Raw genomic sequence first — 12,008 nt, 5'->3', positions numbered from 1 at the left:
TAGAGACCCACAAATAATGGAAGATCTTTTGGATCATGCTGACATTCTCAAACAAAGGGGTGTTTTTGTGTTTTATTTGAATGACCAGGCACATCACTGGAGAAAAAAGGGAAACTTTAAAGACTCTGAAAACATGATAAAAATGGGGCAGTACATGTTCAATGATAATGAGAAATAAACCTAAATTGCTGAAAAATCTTTTCAGCTACATAATTTCTCCACCAACATTTTGAAGTTTGACTTTCTCCTTGACCTTTGGGTCTGTCAACTGGAACCACTGCTTTGTGTAGGCCACAATATTTCACATCACTGAATTATTTTACGCACCACTCATCTAAAGTGGAGGATATATAACACATCAAGAAAGGGAGAGATTAAAGACTAAAAGGAATGTCATTAACATTTTATCGGTACCAAAAATGCCCATTTTTCTTGAAAACACAAGTATAAAACTCATTCTTACAGAGAAGTTCCCAGAAGATATTCTGAAGGGGAAGTAAATTAAAAAAATAATAATATATCAAGAATATGTAAGGAAAGTTATGCTTACCCAGGAAGACCAAGTTTCTGTAGTTCTCTAACATCACATTTCTATGTAAATTTTTCTGAGCAGGCTCCAGGCATTCCCACTCCTCTTCAGTGGAATCAACAGTCACATCCCTGAATGTCAACAGTTCCTGAAATAGAAACAGGTAAATAAATAGCACATTGACCATATGATCACTCAGTGTTTGAAATAAGAGTTAGAAAGACCCTCATGTGGCTTGGGTAAAGGAAAAATAACAGAATGAGACAAAATTCATTACCCTATATACATGTATGATTACACAAATGGTGCGATTCTACCTTGTGTATAAACAGAGAAACAACAGTTGTATGCCATTTGTGTACAATGAATCAAAATAAATTTTAAAAAAGACCCTCATGTAGGTGATGACTTTATTAAGATATTTTTATGTAGGTGATGACTTTATTAAGATATTTTTAAGCACAGTGATATTATCTACCGAAACTGCATATATCTCTCATAGTAGAAAGTTATGGTGATTAAGAAAGGGAATTCCCAAATTTTAATTATATAACAATGAATCAGAGATTCATTAAAATGTAAAATCTGATTTAGTAGTTCTGGGATGGGGTTGGGTTTTCTGAATATGTTACAAGCTCTCTAGTGATTTCAATTCCAGTGGCATAAGATAAAATTTTGAAGTGCAATAAGGTAGACCACTAAAGGAAACATTTACTAGTGAATTTAATTCAAATATTTTGTGGTATTTTATGTATGCTATTAAAATATCAAATAGCAGCAATGATCCTGTTTGGATTTTGTTTTGTTTTGTTTTGTTTTTAATTCAAATTTATTTTCAAAATATAAAAATTACACATATTCATGCAATTAAAAGTTTTGATACATGTGTATATTATATGATCTTTATAAGAGGATAATCATACTTAGATTTTCAAAGAACTGTTTTTTTCTTAAAAATATTGGTTCTAAGTTCTACATGGCAGTAGAATTTATTTTGATAAAATTATACAAGCAACAGATATGTCTTAGTCTAATTAGGATCCTATTTTTGTAGGTGGGCATGATGGTGGGATTCACTAAGATATATTTTATATGTGTACATAGAAAAATTATGCCTGATTTATTCTCTTTCCTAATTCTGTCCCCCTTCCTCCTTTTGTTCAGCCTTGTATACTTTACTAAACTTCTCTTCTTATCCTCCCCCACTTTATGTGGTTTATCTCTCACATAATCAGCAAAAACACTCCACCTTTGGTTTTTGGGGATTGCCTTATTTCACTTAGCATATTATTCTCCAGATCCATCCTTTCCCTGCAAAAATCATAAAGTCATTCTTCCTTATGGTGGATTAATATTCCATTGTGTATATGCACCACAATTTCTTAACCATAGATCTGTTGAAGAGCACCTAGACTGGTTTCATAGCTTAACTATTGTGAATTATGCTCCTATAAACATTAATGTGACTGTTTCACTGTAGTTTGCTGATTTTAAATCCTTTGGATATATACTGAGGAGTGGGATAATTGGGTTAAATCATGGTTCCATTCTTTGAGGAATCTCCATACTGCTTTCCAGAGGAGTTGAAACAATCTGCAATCCCACCAACAATACATGACCATCCCATTTTCCTCATGAATATTGTTACTAGTATTCTTGATATTTGCCATTCTGTCTGCAGTGTGATGGAATCTCAGGGTACTTTTAATTTGTTTTTATCTAATATCTAGAGATGTTGAACATTTTTTCACATATTTGTTGATCATATTTATTCTTTTGGGAGGGGTCTCTTCAGTTTATTTTGCTACTTTTTTAATTTTTAAAAATTTTTTGTTCTTTTTTTTAGGTGTTAAGCTTTCTGAATTCTTTGCTTGTCCTAGACATTAACAACATATGCAGGTGGGAAAGATTTTCTCCCATTCTGTAGGTTCTCTCTTCATGCTATTGATCATTTCTTTTGCTGTGAAGAAAGCGGTTCCTGTGCCAATATGTTGGAATGTTAGGTCTACATTTTCTTCTAGCATGTACAGAAATTCTGGTAAAATTTCTAGGTCTTTGATCTACTGAGAGTTGATTTTTGTGTAGGGTGAGAAATAGAAATTAATTTTCATTCTATTACATGTGGACTTCCATTTTACCAGCAACATTGGTTGAAGAGGCTATCTTTTCTCCAGTGTGCATTTGAGCACTTTCGTTTAACATGAGGTAACTGTATTTATGTGAGTTTTTCTGTGTCTTCTATTAAGTTCAATTGGCTTTCTTTCCTACATTGGTGCCAATACTATTTTTTTTTTTTTTGTTACCATACCTTTGCAGTATAATATAAGGCCTGGTATTGTGATGTTTCAGGCTTTGTACTCCTTGCCAAGAATTTTTTAGCTATTCTGGGCCTCTTATTTTCACTAATAAATTTCATGACTTCCTCTTTTCTATGAAGACATCATAGAAATTTTTTTTTTTTTTTTTGTGGTCCTGGATATGGAACTCAGGGCCTTGTGCTTAAAAGGCAAGCATTCTACCAACTGAGCTGTATCTCCAGCCCTCATAGAAATTTTAATGAGGATTCCTTTGAATCGTGTATAGCACTTTTGGTAGTGAAGTCATTTTGACTATACTGATTCTCCTATCCAAGAAAATGGGAGATGTTTCCATCTTCTACACTTTTTCCCCAATTTCTTTCTTAATGTCCTGTAGTTTTTATTGTAGAGATCTCTTTTTTATTTTTTTAAATTCATTTTTATTGTAAACAAATGGGATACATGTTGTTTCTGCTTGTACATGGAGTAACAGCATACCATTTGCATAATCATACATTCACATAGGGTAATGAAGTTTGATTCATTCTGTTATTTTTTCCTTCACCCCACCCCTCCCACCCCCCCTTTTCCCTCTATATAGTACCTCCTTCCTCCATTCTTGCCCCCTTCCCACCTCCCATTATGTGTCATCATCTGCTTATCAGTGAGATTATTCATCTCTTGGATTTCTGAGATTGGCTTATCTCACTTAGCATGATATTCTCCAATTTCATCCATTTGCCTGCAAATGCCAAAATTTTATCATTCTTTATAGCTCAGTAATATTTCATTGTATATATATATATATATATATATATATATATATATATATATATCACAGTTTCTTTATCCATTCATCAATTGAAGGACATCTAGGTTGATTCCACAGTCTGGCTATTGTGAATTGAGCAGCTATGAACATTGATGTGGCTGTATCTCTGTAGTATGCTGATTTTAAGTCCTTTGGGTATAGGCCAAGGAGTGGGATAGCTGGGTCAAATGGTGGGTCCATTCCAAGTTTTCTGAGGAATCTCCACACTGCTTTCAGAGTGGCTGCACTAATTTGCAGCCCCACCAGAAGTGTATGAGTGTACCTTTTTCTCCACATCCTCGCCAACACCTATTGTTGCTTGTATTCTTGATAATCGCCATTCTAATTGTGGTGAGATGGAATCTTAGTGCAGTTTTCATTTGCATTTCTCTTATTACTAAAGATGATGAACATTTTTTCAAATGTTTGTTGATTGCTTGTAGATCTTCTTCTGTGAAGCATCTGTTTATTTCCTTAGCCCATTTGTTGATTGGATTATTTGTTTTCTTGGTGTAGAGTTTTTTGAGTTCTTTATATATTCTGGAAATTATTTCACTATCTGAAGGATGAGTGGCAAAGATTTTCTCCCACTCTGTAGACTCTCTCTTCACATTGCTGATAGTTTTCTTTACTGAGAGAAAGCTTTTTAGTTTGAATCTATCCCAGTTATTGATTCTTGCTTTTATTTCTTGTGCTATGGGAATCCTGTTAAGGAAGACTGATCCTAAGCTAACAAGTTGAAGATTTGGACCTACTTTTTCTTCTATAAGATTCAGGGTCTCTGGTCTGATTTCAAAGTCCTTGATCCATTGTGAGATGATTTTTGTGCAGGGTGAGAGATAGGGGTTTAATTTCAGTCTGTTGCATATGAATTTCCAGTTTTCCCAGCACCATTGTTTGAAACTATATTTTCTCCATTGCATATTTTTGGCACCTTTGTCTAGTATGAGAAAATTGTATTTATTTGGGTTTTTGTCTGTGTCCTCTAATCTGTACCACTGATCTACCTGTCTATTTTGGTGCCAATACCATGCCGTTTTTGTTTCTATTGCTTTGTAGTATAGTTGAAGTTCTGGTATTGCAATACCACCTGTTTTATTCTTCCTGCTAAGGATTACTTTAGCTATTCTGGGTTTCTTATTCTTCCAGATGAATTTCATGATTGCTTGCTCTATTTCTGTAAGGTACATCATTGGGATTTTACTTGGAATTTCATTGAATCTGTATAGCAGTTTTGGTAGTATGGCCATTTTGACAATATCAATTCTTCCTATCCAAGAACATGGGAGATCTTTCCATCTTCTAAGGTCTTCCTCAATTTCTTTCTTCAATGTTTTGTAGTTTTCATTGTAGAGATCTTTTACCTCTTTGGTTAGATTAATTCCCAAGTATTTTATTTTTTTTGAGGCTATTGCAAATGGAGTTGTTTTCCTCATTTCCCTTTCAAGTGTTTCATTGCTTGTGTATAAAAATGCTTTAGATTTATGCATGTTGATTTTTTAGCCTGCTATTTTGCTGAGTTCATTGATGAGGTCTAGAAGTTTTCTGGAGGAGGTTTTTGGATACTCTAAATATAGAATCATGTCATCAGCAAATAGTGAGAGCTTAAGTTCCTCTTTTCCTATTCGTATCTCTTTAATTTCTTTGGTCTGTCTAAGTGCTCTGGTGAGAGTTTCGAGGACAAATGTTGAATAGAAGTGGTGAAAGAGGACGTCCCTGTCTTGTTCCCATTTTTAAAGGGAATGGTTTCAGTTTTTCTCCATTAAGAATGATGTTGGCCATGGACTTAGCATAAATAGCCTTCACAATGTTCAGGTATGTTCCTACTATTCCTATTTTTTCTAGTGTTTTGAGCATGAAGGGGTGTTTTATTTTGTTGAACGCTTTTTCTGCGACAATTTAAATAACCATTTGATTCTTATCCTTAAGTCTACTGACATGATGGATTACGTTTATTGATTTACAGATGTTAAAACGTCCTTGCATTCCAGGACTGAATCCCACTTGATCATGGTGCACAATTTTTTAATATGTTTTTGGATACAGTTTGCCAATTTTTTGATAAGGATCTTTGCATCTATATTCATCAAGGATGTTGGTCTAAAATTTTCTTTCCTTGATGTGTCTTTGCCTGGTTTGGGTATGAGGGTGATATTAGCTTCATAGAATGATTTTGGTAGGGTACCCTCCTTTTCTATTTCCTGGAATACTTTGAGAAGTATTGGAATGAGTTCTTCTTTGAAGGTCTTGTAGAACTTGACTGAGAATCCATCTTGTCCTGGGCTTTTCTTGCATGTTAGATTTTTAATGTCTTCTTCTGTTTCATTGCTTGATATTGATCTGTTTAAATTGTATATGTCCTCCTTGTTCAGTTTGGGAGGAGCGTATGTGTCTAGAAATTTGTCAATGTCTTCGGTAGTTACTGTTTTTTTGGAATACAATTTTTCAAAGTAGCTTCTCATTCTGTTCTGTATCTCAGTGGTCTGTCATGATATTTCCTTTTTCATCATGAATTTTAGTAATTTGAGTTTTCTTTCTCATTCTCTTTGTCAGTGTGGCTAAGGGTTTGTCTATTTTGTTTACTTTCTCAAAGAACCAAGTTTTAGTTTTGCCAATTTTTTTAAATGTTTCTTTTGTTTCAATTTCATTGATTTCAGCTCTGATTTTAATTATTTCCTGTCTTCTACTAATTTTGCTATTATTCTGTTCTTTTTCTAGGGCTTTGAGCTGCAATGTTAGGTCATTTACTTGTTGACTTTTCATTCTTTTCTGGAATGCACTCCATGCAATGAATTTTCTTCTTAGTACTGCTTTCATAGTGTCCAAGAGATTTTGATATGTTGTATCATCATTCTCATCGACCTCTAAGAATTTTTTTATCTCCTCCCTGATGTTTTTTGCTATCCATGTTTCATTCAATAGCATATTATTTATTCTCCAGTGCTGGAGTAATTTCTGTTTTTTAATTTTGTCATTTATTTCTACTCTCAGTCCATTATCATCTGATAGAACACAAGGCAATATCTCTATTTTTTTGCATTTCCTAAGGGCTGCTTTGTGGCATAATTTATGGTCTGTGTTCGAGAAGGTTCCATGTGCTGCTGAGAAGAAAGTGAATCTGCTCATTGGTAGATGGAATATTCTATATATGTCTATTAAGTCTAGATTATTGATTGTGTTATTGATTTTTATGGTTTCTTTGGTTGGTTTTTGTTTGGAAGATTTATCTAGTGGTGACAGCAGTGAATTGAACTCACCGAGAATTATTGTGCTGTCATCTATGTGATTCCTGAAATTGAGAAGGATTTGTTTGATGTACAGGGATGCACCATTGTTTGGGGCATAAATATTTAGTATTGTTATGCCTTCCTGATTTATGGTTCCCTTAAGCAGTATGAAATGTCCTTCTTTACCCTTCTGACTATCTTTGGCTTGAAGTCCACTTTATCTGATATAAGGATGGAAACTCCCACTTTTTACTGAGTCCATGTGCGTGGTAGTTTATTTCCCATCCTTTCACCTTTAGTCTGTGGTTGTCTCTTTTTATGAGATGAGTCTTGGAGGCAGCATATTGTTGGGTCTTCCTTTTTATTCCATTTTGCCAGTCTATGTCTTTTGATTGATGAGTTGAGGCCATTAACATTCAGGGTTATTATTAAGATATGATTTGTATTCCCAGTCATTTGGCTTATATTTGGTTTTTAAGTTGGCTTGCTTTCTCCTTTGAGTGGTTTTTCTCTAAAGTAGTTCCTCCCTTTGCTGACTTCCATTGTTGTTTTTCATTTTCCCCTCATGGAATATTTTGTTGAGAACATTCTGTAGTGCAGGCTTTCTATTTGTAAATTCTTTTAACTTTTGTTTATCATGGAAGGATTTTATTTCATCTTCAAATCTGAAGGTTAGTCTTGCTGGGCATAGGATTCTTGGCTGGCAACCATGTTCTTTCAGAGCTTGAAATATTTTGTTCCAGGCCCTTCTAGCTTTTAGAGTCTGGGTTGAGAAGTTGGCTGTTATCTGTATTGGTCTCTCCCTATACGTAATCTGATGTTTTTCTCTCGTGACCTTCAAACTCCTATCTTTATTTTGAATGTTAGGCATTTTTATTATAATGTGCCTTGGTGTGGATCTGTTGTGATTTTGTGCATTTGGTGTCCTCCAAGTCTCTTGTATTTGATTTTCCATTTCATTCTTCAGGTTTGGGAAATTTTCTGATATCATTTCATTGAATAGGTTGTTCATTCCTTTGGTTTGTATCTCTATGCCTTCCTCATTCCCAATAATTCTTAAATTTGGTCTTTTTATGATGTCCTATAGTTCTTGGAGATTGTGTTCATGATTTCTTACCATCTTCTCTGTTTGGGCAACGTTATTTTCAAGATTACATATTTTGTCTTCATTGTCTGAGGTTCTGTTTTCCAAGTGGTCTAGTCTCTTGGTGATGCTTTCCATTGAGTTTTTTATTTGGTTTATTGTTTCCTTCATTTGAAGGATTTCCATTTTTTTTTAAGAATCTATCTCTTTGTTGAAATGATCTTTTGCTTCCTGCACTTTTTCGTTCAGCTTATTGGTATTATCTTTCATTGCCTGCATTTGCTCTCTTATCTCATCCTTTGCATCGTGAATCATCTTAATCATGTATAATCTGAAGTCCTTTTCTGACATTTAAACATACTGTCATTTGATTCTATTAATATAGAATCTAGATTTGTTTGGTTCATTTTCTTCCCTTGTTTTTTCATGTTGTTTATGTATCTTCCCCTCTAGCAGTGCAGATCTGGGGTATTGCAGTTTTCCCCTATAGGCTTATAGTGGCCCTATAAGTTTCCCAAACCCTTTATTTAAGGGGAGATCAATATTAGCAGTGCCCAATTCAGACACTATGCAATTCTATACCAAATAGCCCCTTGAACTTCAAGCCTCCAACAGGCATCTCAGGATGGGTTTTGCTCCACCTAAAGATCAGAGCTATGGCTTCCAGGATTATCTAAGATGGCCACTCTGGCTTCAAAACATGTTGTCAAATGGGGAGATGCAGCTCAGGATATGGCCGTGGTCAGCAGGAGGTCCTGGAGGTGGGATGCGGTTGGTCAGGCAGGGTTCCTGGAGTTCGGGTGGGTTTGGTGTGGTTTTTTGATCCTGGAGACTGGTTGCAATCAGTCAGTCTGGGGTTCTGGTGATAGTGCACAGTCAGTTGGTGTGGAGGTCCTGGCAGCAGGGAGCAGTGAGTCGATGTGAGGGTCCCAGAGGCAGGGAGTGATCAGTGGGGCTGAGGGATACTGGAGACTGGGCTTAGTTAGTCCAGCCAGGGGTCCTACAGGGCCTGGCTGTAGTCTCAAAATGGCAGCAGCCACGTGTAATCAAACCTGTAGGCACTGTAACAGTGTACTTTCAGGCAACAGCAGGCAGCTGGTGCTCTACTGGTGGTCGGCGATCAGTTTGCTGTCTGTTGTTGGACGATCGAGAGGTGAATCTCATGCATTGGGTGATTGATAGGTGTAAGGCAGGCGATGGACAGGTGAGAGGAAGGCAAATGGCAGATGATAGGTGTCTGACAGTGAGCAATCTGCACTCAAAAAACGTGTTGATATTCTGGAAGACTGCAGGTGATCACAGCAGACAAATGGGGTAAACTGCAGGGAATCAATAAGCAGCAATATTTGCCTTCCCAAGAAACAGATATCCTCTGCTTTAAACTGGAGTTACAGAGCAACAAGGAACGCAGTCTCCCTCTAGTCCACCATCTTGGATCCCCTAGAGATCTCTTTAATTAGGTTGATTTCTAAATTTTTCATCTTCTGGAGGCTATTCTGAATTTTAAAGTTTTTCTAATTTCTCTTAACGCTGATTAACCATTGTCATACAGAAATGCAATCAACTTAAAGTATTAATTTTGTATGCTGCTACTTTTCTAAATTTATCCATGAGTTCTATAAATTTGTTCATGGATGTTTTTGGGACTTCAACATATTGAATTATCTTATTGGCAAAAAGAGATTGTTTGAGCTTTTCTTTTCCTATTTGTATCCCTTCATTTCATTCTTTTGCTCAGGCTAAAATTTGAAGGAGTACATTGAATAGGAGTGAAAAATAGAAGTGATCCTTGTCTTGTTCCCATTTTTAAAGGGAATCATTTAGTTTTTCTGTTCAGAATAATGATTACCTTGGGTTTGTCATATATAGATTTTACAATGGTGAGGTAAGCTCATTTTATCCCTAGTTTTTTCAGTGTTCTAAACATGAGCAAACGTTGTAAATTGGCAAATGTCTTTTCTGCATCTATTGAGATAATTATGGGTTCTTGTCTTTTTTTATGATGTGTTAGATTTATTTACTTCTGTATGTTGAACCAAACTTGCATCCCTGTGATAAAACCCAGTTGACCATGGTGAACTATCTATTTAATGTGTTGTTATGTGCATTTTTCTTTTTGGGTACCAGAGATTGAACCCAGGGGCACTTAAACACTAACACATACCCAACCCTATTTTGTATTTTACTGAAATAGGGTTAACTCTGTTTCTTAGCACCTCACTTTTGCTGAGACTGGCTTTGAACTCACAATCCTCCTGCCTCAGCCTCACAAGTCACTGGATTACAGGCATGTGCCAGTGGATCCAAATATTTGCCTGTATTTTATTAAGAATTTTTTTGCATCTTTGTTCATGAAGCATACATGAAAAAATGAATGATAAAGTAACAAGCAAAAACTACTCATATGCCTGGAGACAAAATAATATGCTATTGAACAATGCAATGATAACAGAAGACATCAGAGAAGAAATTTAAAAATTATTAGAGGTAAATGAGAAAAAAGACACAACATATCAAAATCTCTGGGACACTCTGAAAGCAATACTAAGAGGAAAGCTGACTGCATTAAGCTCAAACATTAAAAATATAAAGTCAATGACTAAATCACCTAACATTACATCAAAACCCTAGAAAAAGAACAGCTCAAAACCAAAAATAGTAGAAGACAGGAAATAATTAAAATCAGAGCTGAAATCAATGAAATTGAAACAAGAGAAACAATTCAAAAATTGACAAAACAAAAAGTTTGTTTCTTGAAAAAGTAAACAAAATTGATAAACCACAAGCCACACTAGCAAAGAGGAGAGAGAAAACTCAAATTATAGAATTTATGATGAAAAAGGAAAGATCATGAGACACCATTGAAACACATGATATAATTAGAAGGTACTTTGAAAATCTATACTCCAACAAAATAAAAAATATCAAACACATTGGAAAAATTTTAGAGACATATGATCCTCCCAAACTGAATCAGGAAGATGTGCATAATTTAAACAGATCAATTTCAAGTACCAAAATAGAAGAAATCATCAGAAGCCTACCAACCAAGAAAAGCCCAGGACCAGATGGATTTACATTTGAAGTCTATAAGACCTTTAAAGAAAAACTAATACCAATACTCCTCAAAGTATTCCAGGAAATAGAAAAGAAGGGAACCCTTCCAAATTCATTCCATGAGGCTAGTATCACTCTGACACCAAAACCAGACAAAGATTCATCAAAGAAAGAAAACTTTAGACCAATATCCCTGATGAACATAGATACAAAGATCCTTAACAAAATACTGGCAAATCACCAACAAAACTATATTAAAAGGATAATGCACCATGATCAAGTGGGGTTTATCCCAGTGATGCAAGGTTGGTTAAACATTCAGAAATCAATAAATGAAATTCATCACATCAATGGACTTAAAGTTAAGAAACACATGCACATTTTAATAGAAACTGAGAAATTATTTGATAAAATACATCACCTCTTCATGCTTAAAACACTAGAAAAAATAGGAAGAGTAGGAACATACCTCAATATTGTAAAGGCTATCTATGCTAAACCCATGGTCAACATTATTCTTTTTTATTTTTTTTTTTGTGGTACTAGGGATTTGAACCCAGGGCCTTGTGCTTGCAAGGCAAGCACTCAACCAACTGAACTATATCCCCAGCCCACCAACATCATTCTTAATGGAGAAAAACTGAAAGCATTCTTTCTAAAAACTGGAAAAGAAAGGGATGCCATCTTTCACCACTTCTATTCAACATCATCCTTGAAACACTAGCCACAGCAATTAAAGCAACTCCTTACTCCCTGGCGAGTGAGCAAGATCAAGGCTCAAAGGCGGTTTCAAAGGTTCAGGATGATAAACCTGACCACCATCAGGGATTGGTTAACAACAGTTCTGCAAACGTGATCAGCTCATGCTTGCCATATAGTCCAATGGGACTCTCGCCTGCGTGAACCCCCCTGCCTTGCTGACCTTTAAGCTGATTGGTTCCTGCCTAGCCCCCACCCTACATAAAAGCTGTAGGATTTCCTCAATAAATGAGTTCCTGCTGTG

The 12,008-nt window shown here is 35.5% G+C and overlaps 1 pseudogene; it reads right to left on the bottom strand.

Annotated features, from left to right (window-relative positions):
* LOC124959198 (zinc finger protein 708-like) overlaps positions 1–12,008 on the bottom strand; it is a 92,484-nt pseudogene that overhangs the window by 24,312 nt on the left and 56,164 nt on the right.

This window comes from Sciurus carolinensis, chromosome 11 (genome assembly GCF_902686445.1).
Source record: "Sciurus carolinensis chromosome 11, mSciCar1.2, whole genome shotgun sequence".
Lineage (NCBI taxonomy): Eukaryota > Metazoa > Chordata > Mammalia > Rodentia > Sciuridae > Sciurus > Sciurus carolinensis.
The sequence above is the reverse complement of the archived record's forward strand: the minus strand, read 5'-3'. Positions and strand labels throughout refer to the sequence as shown.